General features: G+C 45.3%; 1 pseudogene; it reads right to left on the reverse strand.

Annotated features, from left to right (window-relative positions):
- The window catches only part of LOC123926551, a 43,723-nt pseudogene extending 26,498 nt beyond the window's left edge, over positions 1–17,225 (reverse strand).
- Positions 17,226–17,692: the final 467 nt, after the last annotated feature.

Genomic DNA, 17,692 nt, shown 5'->3' on the forward strand with positions numbered 1-17,692 from the left:
CATCCAAGCGCTCCAGACTTTTCTATTTTGGTGCTCTTTCTCAGCTTTCAAGGAGGCCAGTGAAGAGGGGACATCAGAGCCCAAGGAAAGTAGGGACAGCCCCAGGGAGGTGGAGCCCTCGGACGAACTGCGCCCCACTCTCTACCTTGTGGGCTTGCTCCCAGCGGCTGGCCCGAGTGTACATGTCTATTGCATCTTTTGTTCGGTCTCCCTTAATGTAGAGCTCCTCCACAATCTGTGCTCGAGACAGCAGACACAAAAGGCCGAGAGCAAGAGCATTAGAGAAAGAGCGTTAGAGCCTCTGCAGGGGGAGAGCAAACCTTAGTTGGGATGGTGGGGAGAGGATAGGACCCTTAGTCCCCAACATGGAAGAAAAGAGGGCTATCTTGTCTCACACCCTCTACTGTTTTGAAAACAAAAACAAAAACAAAAACAAAAAAACAGCCAAGACCAGAATGGGGACAATACAACACGCAGTTTAAAAGGACCTAAAAGGACCTCGTACTTCTGCAACACAGGGCAATTCCACATTGGAACTCCCATGGAGTTCCATAGAAGAGAGCTGGAGACTCGCTTTATAGATCTGGGAGAGGGGTTTGTGTTATGTTGGAATGAAATAAGGGAAGAAAACTGCTTTCTTCTCGCTCAGGGTGGCTGGTGCTGCTGGGACCCAGAAAGAAGGATTTGGTGAGGTGGCCCCCACTTCCGGTTCTGAGTTCTCTTCTCATTCTGTACTGCATTGCCTCCAGCTCCAGCAAGGGACTTTCCTCACCTCATACTCCTGCAGAGACGCATAGTGTTGGGCCACGCGGGGATAGTATTTGGACGCAGTGTTCTGGTCCTGTAGATCTAATATATAAATGGCCTTCTTCCACTGGCGGGAGCCCAGGGCAGCTTCCATTGCCTTAATGGAGCACCTGGCAGAGTTGGGAAAGGCATCTGTGTGTATGAGGCAAGAGGAAGACAGGTAGAGGTAGGGAGACACCTCAAGCCTACTCCAACCTACATGGTGTCATCTCTGTTGGAGCCTTGGTGCCCTTACTTGACCCATCACCTTGGACCTCACACCCAGTCTCAGTTGCACCCCTCTACCTGGCTTCAATATAGTGATTAATGGCTGCATCGAGCTGCTTCTGCTGCACCAAATGATCCCCCAGGTCTCTTCCAGGCTCACCACTTCCACTGGGAATGCCAACCGAGCCAGCTCCACCGCTGCCAGGGACAGAGAGGGCACTCAGCTAAGACTTCCAGGGATGGGACTCAGGGAAATGGGGTGTAGAAAATAGGTGAGAAGTGGAGGGATGGAGAACTGAGCCGATCCACCAGAACAGATGCACAAAATTGGTGCAGGGGGATGATTCGGGCAAGACTCTAACAGGGAAGGCGGGGCTGTAGGGGCAGTACCTTTCATGAATGCGCTGCCTTTACAGTAGCACTCCAGGGCCAGCTCTGGGTTTCGAATCTTCTCAAAGAGATCACCTGCCTGTTGACACATACCACATGACTACAACAACAGCCTGAAGACGCTGGGTCAGGGCCCTAGGACAAGCTGGCTGTCTAGCTGTGGGGCCACGGGAAGGAAGGATCCAAGAGGACTCCTGGCAAAACAGCAGCAGTTGACATTTACTGAGCACTGAGAATTCTCCTACTTTCTTCACCGCCCCTATGATTCTTCTTTACCACCCTAGGAGGTAAATGCTATCATTACTCCCATTTACAGAGAGGAAATTGAGAAACCAAGGTTTGGAAAGGTTCACTTAACCCACGGTTATACAAGCTGTTAAATGGAGCCAGGTAACTTGAAAGAGTCTAAAATCCCAAGTCTGTCCTACTAACTACACTCCTATGCCACATTTGGAAATATACATCAACACCTGGACTGGAGGGCATGGGTGCTAAAACTCTGAAGGGGTACCTATATAGGGGAAGCAAAAGCAATAAAAATCTTATAAACTGGGATGGAAGAATGTTTGGAATAACTACCTGAAAGGTGTTACTGGTTGTAATGGCAGGGGACTGGTGCCTTAGCACGGGAGGAGCGTCTCACACTCCCGCCCCATGGAAAATGGCCTCTGGCCATCCTTCCTAGCTGCCCACACCTCACTTCTGGTCTGCCTCAGCTCTCAGCGACGTGGAGCTGCCTTGCCTCGAGTGCCAGTTTGCTCAAGGTTTTCCACATTGCCTCTGTTTCTGGGGTCATTTCCAGAGTCTCCAAGAAGGCTGTGGCCCTGAAGAGAGAAGGAAGGAAGGCAACAGTCAGGTCTTCCAGCCTCAGAACCCAGCCTCTCCCACCACCTCCCGGGGATATCAGCCCAGCCCCTCACCGGGTGTAGCTGCCGTCATCGATGGCTGTTCCAAACTCGATCAGGCCCTCATCCAGCATGCAGGCAACAGTTGTCACACCTTCGGTCACCATCACCTCGGTCTTCCCCCCGCCCTGCTCCAGACCTACCACATCACCCTGTAAAATTTCAATCCCCCCACCCCACCCGAATTCCAGTTTAGTGTCTCCACGACTCCACTGCAGAACAGACCCCGCCTTACCCCACCCTAGCGCTTACACACTGAGGGAATGACGGTGGCCCTTGTTTGCCCAGCGTTTAGTTTCCTTCAAGCAGGTAAGAATCCCTTATCTACACTAATGCCCTCAGGTTCCTGTACACTCAGGGCTGTGCCCGCACTAATGCCTGGATGTAAACTGACAAAGCGTACAATCACTTCTGCTTCCAGCTTGAGTCCTGTTAAAATACAACTTTAACCTGGGCCCTACTTTTGAATACATTTGTTGCTTAGGTCACCTGAAGAAATCACTAGGCATGCTTCCTAGTCTCCCACGGGGAGGAAGGAAGGGAAGGAGGGAGGGAGGAAAAAAAAAGGAAATGTAGGGAGGGAAGGAAGGGAAGAAAAGGAAGGAAGGGAAAAAGAGAAAGAAAAAGAGAAAAACAGAAAAGGAAAGGAAAGAAAAAAAAAGGAAAAAGCCAGTAAGCTAAAACCTGAGCAGGAAAAAACAGGGGAGCAAGTGGAAAGGGTACAGTCGCCCTGATGGCAAACACAGCAGCGGATGAATAAACCAGGGGTCCTCCAGCAGGATGAGGGGGCGATTCTGAGATTCTGTTAGTCATGAAATCTGGGATCCTCTCTTCAGGAAAGGGAACAAAAGTCATTAGTATGCCTGATTCCTGCAAAAGCAAACACTGATCATATCTAGAGGAAAACATGCCCATGTTAGGCCCTTGAGATTCTAAAAATTATATTCAGTGTAATGTGAGCCCCCCAATAAAATAAAGCTACCAAAATACAAGTTAACTACCACAAAGGAGTAAACAATAACAATAACTACAGCACTTTTGGACCTCCAAGGATTTCCAATATTAAAAATAACAATTATGGAAGAAACCAGTTATGGAATATGAAAGAATTGTGAAATGTTTAAAGACCTAAGGGATGGAATGAAAAATTAAGCAAGAGACAAGAAACTATAAAAAATGGCCAGGCTGTGCTCGCTTCAGTAGCAAATATACTAGAAAAAATGACCAGGCAGACTAGAGAAAGAACCAAATGAAACCGTATGAAAAATTCAATATTTGAAGTAAGAAAACTCAGTGGGTGATTTCAATAGCAGATAAGACAGTGGTGACAGTAAACCTCTGACTTGCAAGATGTTTCCTTTTTTTTTAAATAATTTTTAAAAAATTGTATTTATTTATTTGACAGAGAGAGAGGGAAACAAACAAGGGGAGTGGGAGAGTGCGAGAGGGAGAAGCAGGCTTCCTGCTGAGCAGGGAGCACCATGCAGGGGCTCAATCCCAGGACCCCGGGACCCCCGGGATCATGACCTGAGCCAAAGGCAGACACTTAAGGGCCAAGCCACCCAGGCACCCCTTGCCAAGATGTTTCTTAAGGAATTATCCAGGATGTGCATGGAGCGAGAAGGAGGAAGGAAGAATAAGAGGTTCTAGAGGCACAAAGACAGGACAAGAAATGGAACACATACCTAATTAGAGTTCTGAGGGTGAGAAAGAGAGTTCCAGAGAAGCAGCAACATTTAAAGAGCTCATGGCTGAGGAACAAGGTGTCCTCGCAGATGGGACACACACACACACACGCGCGCGCGTGCACGCGTGCACATACACACCAAGCACGGTTAAGTAAGAGGACATTTATATGCAGACATAATGTACTGAAGCTTCAGAATGCTGGAAAAAAGAAGACTTTAAAACCAACAAGACAGGGACGCCTGGGTGGCTCAGTCAGGTAAGCCTCTGCCTTAGGCTCTGGTCACAATCCTGGAGTTATGGGATTAAGCCCCCCCCCATCCCTCCCTGCTCAGTGGGGAGTCTGCTTCTCCTTCTGCCCCTCCCCTTGCTCTCTCAAATAAATAAATAAAATCTTTTTTAAAAAGCAACAAGACAACACAAGGAGCTGTTAATAAACTTCTCAGAACTAAGGGGGTCAGTCGATGGGATGATAATATTTGCAAAAGACTAAGAAAAACTGTCAAACTGTTCTTTCAAGAACACGCCAAATAAAAACATTTTCAGATAATTCCATTTTGGTACTTTTCAGAAACTGAGGATTCATCTTCGAAACACTTTCTCTCAAGGAGGTAACTCCAGAGCAAAGGTCAGCAATGCAAAAAGAGTGAGCAGAGAAACTGGCACCATGATGGTAAATGTAACCAAATTCCAGCTGGAAAAGAATAACGTCTCACTTTGGGGATAAAAAAATACTGGGCAATAATGGCAAAGGGGAGGTAATCAAAGTTCAGGTCCTTGTATCATTTGCCAGGGGTCAGATGCTAAATAAGCTGAAACTATTCAGAATAATTTAAGGGTATGGTAAACTTCCAAGGGTAACCACTATAGGAGTCAAATGTATGACCTCCAAAGCAAAAATGTGAAAAATGTGTTTAAAACAGGACAAAACAGCCCCCAAGCGCCAAACTTAATTAGTCTAAAATGAGGAAAGAAAAGCAGGAAAGAAGAGATGTAGAAAAAAGACAAAAAGAACTATCACATGCTCCCTCTGTATCCACACCAATCATCCTCACCTAGCACAGGGCCTCTCTTGTTTTCCCTCCCAGATTCTGGAAGGTCACTGGAATATACATGATGCTGGCAGGACAGGAGAGTGACCGATCTTCAGTCATAAAAAAAGAAGCTCTGAACAGCTTACAACAGAGAATCCTCACCCAGGAACTGACAGAACTGCCCCCGCTAAGGGGGCTCTTCCAGTCTAAGAGAACTCATTATGACCTGGTGAATTCCCAGGGCCACTGGAATAGAGAGGACAGGATACAATGTCAGGAATCTGAACAAGGACGGTTCTGGAGCCTAGCGCACTGTGGGGAAGGATCTAGGCTTTACTTGCTGACTCTATCACAGAGATGATGGGTGGTGGGCCAGAGAAAACCAAATAACCTTTGGAGCTTCCTCAGGGCCCTAACTGATCAGTGAGACACTATGTCTGAGGTCCCCTGGCACCGACATACCCTAATAGAGGATGTGGTCACCCTCTCGGGTGCCTCAATGTTGTACCACACACACAGGCTGTTTCGGTTCTGAGCCACCAGCCCGTCACTTCCTGGGACCAGTGCACGTAGGAACAGAAGTGGAGGATCATCGTCTTAGAGCAGCTTTCAGTATCGTACAGATGCAACTGCGGAAGGAAGAGGTGGACAGCGCAATCAGAAGGGGCTATGGGGTGGCTTCTGATATCGACCATTTCTCTAACGAAATGTGGTGAGCTGACCCACCCCTCAGGCAGATGCTGGATTTCAAAGCTTACTAGCCTGCAATGCTCGACGTTTATGCTGACTTGGTACATCCTGACTCTGGCCCATAAGAGATGACCAAGTGAGCCCAGAGCTACACCAGAAATTTAAGTTAGCTGAAGGTCAGACCTTCATTCTTAGAGTTTAACTCTGGGCCAGAGTTGCCACACTGGATCACAAAAGTAAGGCCACCATGCACATTCAATGGTCTGGAAATTGGCGATGTGGCTTTCCCATCACAATGAACATGAAATGAAAAATTACCAGAGAGTCTCTTTGCCCTCAAGATTGAGCTCTTTGGTGATAGCATATTGAGATCAGAGTCAATAAGGAGTTTGGGGGAGACTGTCAAGCCAGCCTTAACACTGTGGGGTACGTGTAGCTGAGGAATGCTGCAACAGGTGTGGGTAAAGTTCAGCCAGGCATGCAGGGGTGAGGCAGTCTCCCGAGGGCACAGACTTGTGAACAGTAAAAGAGAAACCAGCTCCCAAATTTCCCTCTTGACTTTGGTGCCATCACAATACCATCTTCTTAAGGTATGGGCTATGTTAACAGATGGGCTGTGATAACAGACACCATGTTGATTCTTCTGTGCCTTTTGCTATGTTGATGGCATAGTGCACCAAGAAATTAAGCCCATCCTGCCCCCCGCAATCCCTGGCAGCAGGTAGTATCACATCCTCTATGGACTACTCAATGGCTAAGGCCTTAGTAACCCTTCTTACACGAAGTTTCCAGTCCCTGAAGAGAAGCTTGTGCCCGTTTCATTAAGTTCCAGCATATCCACACGGCTCTCATGGCTGATGGTGCCAATGTTGTAGCCACCAGTCAGATCCACTACAAAGTAAAAGAGAGAGGGTTAAGAAGACAGATTCCACATAATCATATACAGACACAAGGCAGCCTGCAAAAGTCTTGCCTTTAATTATTATGTTGGGCTTTAAGAATGTTCCATCAGTGTAGAGTATGAGGAATATGACATAATTTTGCTAAGATGCTTACAATACTAGATTTATACTAAAATTATAGAGATTTTGTTTAACTCTGTAGCTAGCTCAAAAGGTCCAGATCCATCAAGAAATGAGATTCCTCTCTGGGATCTTGGAGTTGTCTCATAGCAGATCAGAACAGATCAGAGCAACGGGCATCCTTTACTCAAGAAATCCTCTGGAAGGCAGCACTGAGCACATTAAGGAAGAGCCCCAGTTCCAGCACAACCATGAAGAGAAAGCTGATGGATGAAACGACCTCGATGAACATATGTGCTACAAGGAGTTCCTTGCACTTTGAGTGTCAATGATGTAAGAGCCCCGAGGGGCAAACAGTGGAGAAGGCACACAGACAAAACAGAAGGAACCTCTGATTAAAGTCAGGCTGAAAGTGCTGAGGATAAGTATTTTAGTTTGGTGTGAATTTTGCAGACAATGTAAGATAAGATCACACTTACGGACTGGCTAGGATGCTTTCAGGGAGTCTCCTGAACACGGCGCCTTCACAGCTCTTATTTGTATACGTTACCAATGCGCAATGTCCTGCCTTGATCCGTGCTCAAGCTCAAGACCAAATGCCAGCTAATGTCTACAACTGGGAAGACCAACCTAAAAATGAAATTTCCTTTAATTAAAAGCCAACTTCATAAAGCCATGTTTCAATGTCTCAATTTTTAAGTAGAATCACAGAATACTAGAGCTGTGGGACCCCATCTCTGTGAACACCCTGAAATTATATACAAAATTATATGTTTATGTATTTTCTTCTGGGAAAGGATCTATGATTTTTTAAAAAAGATTTTGTTTATTTATTTGAGAGGGAGAGAGAGAGACAGAGCATGAGAGGGGGGAGGGTCAGAGGGAGAAGAAGACTCCCTGCCAGGCAGGGAGCCTAAAGTGGGACTCGAGGATCACAACCTGAGCTGAAGGCAGTCGCCTAACCAACTGAGCCACCCAGGCATCCCAGGATCTATGATTTTAATTAGATACTCAAAGGGGTCACGAATGAAAAAAGGTTAAGAGAAGGTCATTTTATACACTATTGAAGACAAGCCCTTTGTAGTGGGATGACTTGTCCAAAGTCTCACAGCTCATTACTGCCACTGGAACATGGGCCGCCATATTACATCATTTCCATTACAACTCAACAATCTGATGTGAAACATAAAACTCATGAACTGTAAAGGTATCTTAAGAACAGCCGCATATGTATTTGGAAACTTGATTTATAAGAGGTGACATTACGAATCAGTGAATGGATTTCCAATAAATGGTTAAACATGGAAAAAGTAAATTATGAGCCACACCCACGTTACACACAAAAATTAATTCCAGATGACAAGCAAAAGCTAAAAATATTAAAATGTAGGAGGGAGTAGGAACCTTCTTTTTTAAAAATTTTATTTATTTATTTATTTATTTATTTATTAACTCTACACCCAGCTTGGGGCTCAAACTCACGATCCTGAGATCAAAAGTCACATGCTGGGGCACCTGGGTGGCTCAGTGGTTTATTAAGCCTTTGCCTTCAGCTCAGGTCATGATCCCAGGGTCCTGGGATTGAGCCCTGCATTGGACTCTCTGCTCAGCAGGGAGCCTGCTTACCCGCCCCGCCCCCCCCTCCACCTACCTCTCTGCCTACTTGTGATCTCTGTCTGTCAAATAAATAAATAAAATCTTCAAAAAAAAAAAAAAAAAGAGTCACATGCTCCTCTGGCTCAGGCAGTCAGGTGCCCCAGGGAAACTTCTTAAACGAGACCTCAGAAATCAGCTCAGGTCCTGATCTCAGGGTCCTGGAATCAAGCCCAGCACCAGGCTCTCTGCTTGGCAGGGAGCCTGCTTTCCACTCTTTCTCTGCTTGCCGCTGTGCCTACTTGTGATCTCTCTCTCTCTTTCTGTGTCAAATAAATAAATGAAATCTTAAAAAAAGGGGCGCCTGGGTGGCTCAGTGGGTTAAAACCTCTGCCTTCGGCTCAGGTCATGACCTCAGGGTCCTGGGATCGAGTCCCGCATCAGGCTCTCTGCTCAGTAGGGAGCCTGCTTCCTCCTCTCTCTGCCTGCCTTTCTGCCTGTGATCTCTGTCAAATAAATGAATAAATTCTTAAAAAAAAAAAAGAACTAGGTATGGGTACACAAGTAATAATATTATTAATAGCTAACATTTATTAAGTGCTTATTATGTGCCAGACATTAGTCTAAGTGCTTTTCATATAAGGTAGGTACAATTTTTATCCCCATTTTGTGGATGAGGAAACTGAGATACAGAAAGGTTAAGAAATTTGACCTAAGATCACCCAGGTATAATTGCAGAAGTGGGGAGGTTTGACTCTAGACCTTGTTCTTAATGAGGCTATATGGGTATGTTATTCTCTATACATCATAGGGAATACTGTGCTGTTCTAAATACATTTTTCCATGCTTGAAACATTTCATGATACAGTTAATTTTTTTAAAGATTTTATTTATTTATTTGTCAGAGAGGGTGAGTGCACAAGCAGGGAGAGCAGAAGTCAGAGGGACAAGCAGGCTCCCTGCTGAGCAGGAAGCCTTATGCGGGACTTGATCCCAGGACTCTGGGATCATGACCTGAGCCGAAGGCAGGCTCTTAACTGCCTGAGCCACCCAGGTGTCCCCAGAGTTAATTATTAATATGTAAAATAAGATGTATTTATTTATGTGAACACTTGTGAAATTCAAATAAATTTTGTCAACACTGGCTACCAATGTCAAACTCTACAGAAAATAAGTCCCCTTCCAGTTCGAACAGTCCATTATCCTATGTCCTAAGTCTAAACAGGAAAATTCATAAATTGACTAAAGGTTCCGCTCTACAGTTCACAATTCCTAGCCCAAAGATACATGCCTAAAGAACATGAACAATTATAGGGACAAGCTGATATGCGTAACAGTTTATGTGTATCTATACAGCTAGATGCAGACTCACACACGTGGATTAGAACACTTCCCACATCCTCTGTGAGAGCAGGGCCATACATTAACCTGGTGCCTCTCAGATTCCTGCATTCTCCACTCTACACACCCCTGTGATATGGAAGCATACTAGAAACATCTGTTTTGTTATCAGAATTATGGGAGAGTCTTACCTATAGCAATAGTCTTAACATCAACAAGAGAAGCCAATTTCTTATAGTCTCCCATCCCTCGTTGACGCCGCTCATTAATACGGACACTGAAACACGAAGGGTGAGGTAAGGCAGAATGGACTTGGGTCATCGGGATGTTTAGCAAGGGCCCCAAAGTACCATATGGGATGACGTTTTTAGATTAATCTTGAGGATACAGGAGTGAGAGGTTAAAAGGGACTTCTTTGGGGTTTCAAAAATTTAGAGAACCTTGTGGGGTTACCTGATGAGGTGGGGGTTCATGAATTCAGTACGTACAGAACCCAGGGTATCATTACTCCCATATTCCACCAGGGTTAGCTCTCCAGCATTGAAGATCATGCACACCTGGGGATGAAGGGAACTGTCACGTGGCAGGAAGTTTGCATGAAGAAGTCTGCATGGTCAACAGTAGTAGAGGGAGATGTCTTGTCAGTGCAAAGTGACTCCCACTTTTCTCTGTATTCTGTTCCTCTGCCTATCTCGCCCTCCTTTCTTTATCTGCTCTTAGCTAGGAGGTTTACTGAGATGGTGAGGGTTGGTTAATCAAGCTCTACTCACATTCTCAATTTCAAAGAAATACTTCTCATTGCCACCAGATCCCTGCCAAGCCACGTGTCAAAGAGAGAGAGGACATAAGAACAATGTGGGTAAGTATCCAAGACAACGCTGAGACAAGGACGGGGTAGGAGGCAGAGAGAAGGAGTTTAGGAAGGCCCTGATGTTCCACAAGTGGGGTGCTGTGTCACATTCTGCCCTAGACTTCTAGGCTTCTGAGTGATCCTGTAAACACTGTCCAACAGTGGGAATTCCCATTCCAGGATTCCAAATCTCCAGGGTCTCACTCCCAGGTCCACCAGGTCCCCAACGCCAGCATCTTAGAGCTTTTACTTAGAGATCTTCCCCCTTAGGGACCTGGGCTCCCTGGAAGTAGCAGCTCACGATGCTCCATTCCCTGCCCCTCCGCCTGGGGGTCCTACCTCACTAAAGCGATTAGTGTTCAGGTCCCCCAGCAGCAGCATGTCTGACGTGTGGGCCACCAGGTAACTAATGTTCCTTTCCGAGGATTTTCACCTCTTCTATCCCATAGCCATAGTGTGACTGGAGTACCACTTGGGTCCCCGATGACAGGTTCTTCACAATCACCTTGGTAAGGTACAAGTCTGAGCCCCCTGAGGCTTCCCTCAACCCCAAAGAGGGGTTAACCTGCCGTGCCCACCTCCACAGTGTTCAACAAAGCTAGTATCTTGTTTCCTCACCTAGCCTAGGCTATTGTTGGTAAAAATGACACCTCATATTCACACAGTGCTTTACTATTTACAAAATGTTTTCAGAGATTATCTCCTTCAATGCTAATACATAATACATACGGGGTCAAACTAATCACTCTCCTTACAATCCTCTACCTCTTGTGAAAATCTTTGTGATTACTTTAATCATGGTGTATACTGATCATACTGTCATTTCATATACTTCTTTGCTAAAATGATCCTGATTAAGGAACAATATAATACAGATAATTATCTTTGTATTCTCTGTCCTAACAGTGCTCATGTATAGAGAATGGACAGAAAATGAAAGAACAAGGGTGCCTGGCTGGCTCAGTCAGAGGAGCATGAAACTCTTGATCTCAGTTGTGGGTTTGAGCCCCAAGTTGGGTGTAGAGTTATTTAAAAATAAAATCTTAAAAAAAAAGAGGGGGAACCTGGGTAGCTCAGCTGATTAAGCATCTGCCTTCAGTTCAGGTCATGATCCTGGGATCAGGCCCCACATTCAGCCCCACGTCCAAGTGCTCCCTCTCCCTCTGGCCTTCCCCTGGCTCCTGTGTGGACACTCTGTCAAATAAGTGAACAAAATTTTTAAAAAAAGAGAAAAAGAATGAAGGAACCAATGAATAATAAATGGAAGGAAAAGGGGACAGAGGTAGGGAAAACAGAAAAGTGGGCTCAAGAACAAAGAAATTACCTTGCAATGTCACACACGGTGAGTTCAGAGGCCCTAAAGCAATGTTATGCACCTGCATAATCCTAAACTCCCTAGTTAACAACATATAGGTAATAAAGCTTTTTCTGTTTTGTTTTGTTTTAGAGAGGGATGGAGACATGGGTGGGGCCGAGGGAGAGGGAAAGAGAGAATCTTAAACATACTCCATGCCCAGTGTGGAGCCCCCATGTGGTTCTTGATCTCACAAGCCTGAGGTCATGACCTGAGCTGAAATCAAGAGTCCCACACTTAAGACTGAGCCATCCAGGAGCCCCAGGTAGTAAAGTTTTAAACCAGGAAGATGGAAGTGGCGATCTCTGTACCCCTTAAATTTGGTGTTTAAATCTTTTCTTACAGTAAGCTGGAAGGGCTACAGCAGGAAAGTTGCCAAAGAGTTGCCTGATACACTCTGTTCTCCAGAACAGCTCTGCCAGGGGTTATATTTGACACTGTGGCAGTGTCCAGAAGGAGATTTTGGTGCACTGGCTATCAGCTGCTCACCTGGCTAGGTCCCACATACGTCAACTCAAACGGATTCTTGTAAATGCTTCTCCGGAGGCAGCAGTCAAACTGTTCCACTCCACCACAGAGTGTGCCCTAGAAGGGAAAGCGACAACATAAAAGGTCACAGGCATCAGAAGGATATCTAGAGACACCTTTGAAACCCAAGTTCTAGAATCTAGGAAAGAGTTGGCAGTAAAAGGGCTGGCAGTTTTGGGAAGTACCAGATGGAAAGAGGTGGCACTCACAGCACTCAAGGACAGTGATGGGATGAAGGAGAGAAATCAACCCTGCCTACAGAATTCTTTGTCTCTTTTGGCTTCCCATAAAGTGTGAATTTCTCTTTCCTGCCTTTAATGTCATCTTTTTAGGTTGGAGTCAAAAGGGAAGAGGAGATTCTCTAGTTTCAGGGAGAGTGCTTTAGGCTAAGTCTGGATTTTCCACCCAGGCAGAAAGGGATTACTCTTAAAACACACCGCACAGAGTCGTGAGCCATCCCGTTTCCAGGCCAAGGCAGTGACCGTATTTAAGTTGGCAATCTCCTTGGGCTTTGCCACTTCCCAGATACTTCTTCAAGGGCTTTAGTTGAGTAGCCGAAGTCTGAAATTAAGAAGGTGGATTTCAGAAGAGATGGAGACTGAGCAAAAGGGTGGAAATGGGTGGGTAACTGAAGGCAATGAGTCTTGCTGTATCAGCGAAGAAAGGAAGTGAAAGAGAACACACATGCTAGGGAATCTCATAGGAGAGGACTAAAAGGTTCCAAGGAAGGAAGTTGGGACAATCAAGAGAAAAGTAAAGGGGGTGCCTGGGTGGCTCAGTGGTTTAAGCCGCTGCCTTCGGCTCAGGTAATGATCTCAGGGTCCTGGGATCGAGTCCCACATCGGGCTCTCTGCTCGGCAGGGAGCCTGCTTCCCTCTCACTCTCTCTGCCTGCCTCTCTGCCTACTTGTGATCTCTCTCTGTCAAATAAATAAATAAAAATCTTTAAAAAAAAAAAACAAGAGAAAAGTAAAATGGGGTGAGAGCGATAGGAGTGGAGAAAACAAAAGGAGATCATGGCTGGTGAGAAAAATGAGCTGTTAGCAAAGCAGAAATAAGGGAAAAGAAACAGAGAAAAAGGAAGGAAGAGACCCACATGACATCGAAGGGGATAAAAGGACAGGGCTAGTAAAGCTGATGTGAAGGGACTGGGGCCCTTTATTTATTTTATTTTATTTACCCTTCCATCATCCATCTATCCCGTCCTTCCTTCCTTCCTTCACAAAACCTTTAAGCATATATTATGTACTGGATTCTAATTTGGCCACTGGAGATTTAAAAACAATGAATAGGCCCTCTTCTCAAGGGCGTTTCAGTTTAGCCAGATAACTATAAACACCAAAGTGTAATATCATGGGACAAACACCGAGCCAGTGGTCTGAACAGAGGCAATGGTAATACAAAGACAGTGGAGATGAATTCCACTATGGAGTCCCATGCAGAGGCACAGAGACACAAAATCCTGGTGTATTGTGGAACTGCCAGAGTCCCAACCGATGGTGGGAGCAGGAAAAGGGAAGTGAGTGAATTAAAACCTGAGGATCTCTTTCAACCTACATGGATTTCCAACCATTCTCCCACTCTGGTTGAAAATAACTGGGCTAGAGCAAGGTGTACACAGGGAAAGTAGGCAGTAGATGCACATGGAAAGGGACCCATCTGTCATAACTTCCCAACACAACAGACTGGCCCCCAGGGCTTGCAGCAGCGGTGGTGAACTCCCGCTCCTGAGGGTCACGGCTGTAATCAAAAGTTTGTAGCACATGGCCTTCCTTTCCATAGGCTACAATTCTCTGATCACAGCCTGCAGCCACGATGCTATTGGTTGCCCAAGCCAAGGGTGGGCAGGGGTGGTTCACCAACTTCCCCTAAGACAGAAGTAAAGGGTTCCAATCACTCTGACTCTGACAGCCTCAGCCAGGGATTTTTCCTTTCTAGGAAAAATTTATACCCTGTATCAATCTTCCTCCCAACATTTTCCCACCCCAACACATCCTAATCTGGAGAACTTCACAAACCGTCTTTGTGTTTTATACTCTTACACACATATGTATGACATGCACACACATGTCTGACATTGTCCTCAAGAGGAAACCTCAAAAGGCTTGTATGTTGAGTTCTTTAGTAAATACCTATAAGGCCCCCAAAGGGACATATCCTACACATTAACTAACACTGGCTAGGTCCACACAGAGCATACAGCTCTTTCTTTACAGAAGAAATAAATTTAATTATTACCTGAGTAATTCTTTTTTTAAATCTCTTTTGGCTTCCAATAAAGTAGGAATTTCTCTTTCCTGCCTTTAATGTCATATTTTTAGGTTGGGGTCCAAAGGGAAGAAGAGATTCTCTAGTTTCAGGGGAGACTGCTTTAGGCTAAGGCCGGATTTTTCCTGGTTTGGAGAAAGTCACCCAGGCAGAAAGGGATTACTATTTTTTTAAAGTTTTAGTTATTTAAGTAATCTCTACACCTAATGTGGCACTCAAACTCACAACCCTGAGATCAAGAGTCACATGATCCACCAACTGAGCCAGCCAGGCACCCCTCTACAAGTAAGTCTTAAGGTAAGTTAGTTGGACAATAGAGAATTACATAAAGTAAAACATAAACATTCATTTTATCCCCCACCCTTTCCCTTTTCTCTCTTGAGAATGACTTTTCCTATGAATTTATACATATAAATACACTTTTTACATAGATAAGAATAATTTTCACTTTCCCTTACTCTCAGAATCCTTTCCACTCGATTCCTCTTTGCCCACAAATATTAAGCTGTGGCCTCCTGAATAAAAATTCTCTCTGTGGCTGCATCTAAATGTGCCCCCCACCAACCACCTCAATCTTAATGTTCAACCTCCCCTAGGAGGGATCTTGGGTTTCTTTACCCCCATCTCACAGCATCCTTTAGTCATACCTGTGACTCTCCAGGCCTTCATCATCGAAGAAATACCTAACAATGGTGCCATCTGCATGACCAGGGAATTCCTTTCCCAGAGGAACTAAAAAAGTGAGTGAATTAAAAGGAAGAGGAAGAGGAAGAAAGAGATTACTCTGTCTCACCAAGAAATCCCGCTTCTGTGTCAAACATTACCCTACCTGGGCTCCCTGCTACCACTCCTCCCCATCTTCCATATTATAGTCTCCCAGTCCCGACATCCCCATCGCTTCTTCCTATGTCTCCAAGCTTGGGATACTGCTCTTCCGTACTCATTCTGTTGTCAGTGATACCACGTAAGAATCTGTCCCATAGATGGTAGATGATTTATTAGTTTTAGTGTTTGCTAAACGAACCTGAAAATGGGAAAATGGATACAAGTCTGGTTAGGTTCCTTTCAATCCCACCCAGATCCTAAGGAAAGAAAAAGAAATAACAAAAAACTGGTCCTTCTGTTTTCCCCCCAATATATAACTTGACCCTAAGGAAACATTTAACCGTATTTCTCTCTCCAGAACCATTATCCCCACCCACAACCTCTCTTGTGTTTCTCTTCCTTCTTTACCTTCCCTTCAGCCAGTCCAAAAACAATGATGTGCTCTGCCGGCCACTGCAGACAAGTGCCAGCACTCTGTAAGGAGGAAATCATGAAAAGGATAACCCTGTCCATGTAGCCCAGCGCATTTATAACAAACTGAACCCCCCACACGTGCCACCACCCCAGTCGCCTACAGCAGAGAAGAGGACACAGCAGGGCTCAAGGAGGAAAGCAAGGAGGATGGGCAGCCACGCAGCGCCATCCTCCATCCTCTCAGTTGGAAAAGTCAGACTGACAAGTTTTAAAAATGCAACTTCTGGTTACATTTACAAGCAGATATATTGATATATGTTTGTTCATCCAAATCTCCCAGAGACAGGTCTGAACTTTACCGTCTGGATGAATTTCTTACAGATGACTTTCTTGTCACCCCTGCCACATAAAAGGAGGGAAAACACATTAAAAACACTTTCATAAATAAAGTGCCACACGTGATGCTGGGGGAAGGGAGGAAAGACCAGGTACGTTCCCTGCTCCCCCTAATGTTTCCTACCGTTCCATAGGAGCCTTGAAAGGAGGCATACAATGAAACCCGAGCAGTGTTAGAATAATAACAAAGATGCTGTGTCACCAAGGGCTCCCATCACAGGTCCTCATGCTGTCCTTAGGCTGATCCCACCAGGGATGGGATCTCACAACACATGAGGCAGGCACAGATAGGGAAGCAGCAACAGACTCGGGAAGGCCTTTGCTCTCCATGTCCCAGCCTGGACCATCATCTTCTCTACTCCCCTTTCCCCAATGAGACATTTCTTCCTGCCTTCCCCTTCTTTTCCAGGTCACCCCCACCTCCCAGTCTCTATCCTCACCAATCTTCTCCAATCTTGTACACATAGATGATGTTGTCGGTCTGTCCTATGGCAATTTTAGTGGAATCAGGAGAAAAAGCCATGCCCTTCACCATATAGCTCTTCCTGCCATATTAAGAGTTAAAAAAGGAAAAGAAAAAAAAAAGTCATGAGTACCCATGGTAGAGAAAAGAGAAGAAAAGGTGTTTGTGTGACTGTATGGAGCGTGAGGGATTTATCCTGAGAAAAGATGGGGCAGGCCATTTCCTATGCAGATGGCCGGGGAAGTTAGTTAGGAAGTTTTCCAGATTCATAAGACCCCATGAACAGGTTAAGGACACACAGAGTACTCTCTTCACCTTCATTTCAGCTGGTTTGGTGGAGAATTTCTCTCTCCACTCCCCATGTTCATCGTATAGCAACACCACTCGGTCCACTGTGCAGACGGCAAACTTGGCATTGTTCTGGGACCAAGCCATGCAGGTCACCTTTGCAGCTCCATCTTGCAGAGGCAGAGGGGGCAAAAATAAGCCCAGGTGTTCATCCAGAGTGACAAAAGCATTTCTAGTTCCTTTAGCTCTAGTGTGACTTTGGTCAATTCTCCAAATCATAGTTCTTAAAACAAAAGATGCATCTTGGTCTCCAAGGCTATAAAACCCCTGGCCCAGGAGAACAAGGTGCTTTAGAAACCCATAATGCAAATACACTTTGAGGTGACACACAGTATCAACTGTACCAATGTGCCCCTGCAATGGTCTTGCTCCTTCATAGCTCAACTGAAATAAATTCATTTGGTCTGATAAGTTTTTCTTTTTTAATAGGTTCTGGTCTTTGGCCATTCATTCAATATACACATTTTTTTTCATTCAATATTATTTTTTAAAGGTTTTATTTATTTGACAGAGACACAGCGAGAGAGGGAACACAAGCAGGGGGAGTGGGAGAGGGAGAAGCAGGCTTCCCA

The sequence above is a fragment of the Meles meles genome, chromosome 16 (genome assembly GCF_922984935.1).
Source record: "Meles meles chromosome 16, mMelMel3.1 paternal haplotype, whole genome shotgun sequence".
In the NCBI taxonomy this organism is placed as follows: Eukaryota; Metazoa; Chordata; class Mammalia; order Carnivora; family Mustelidae; genus Meles; species Meles meles.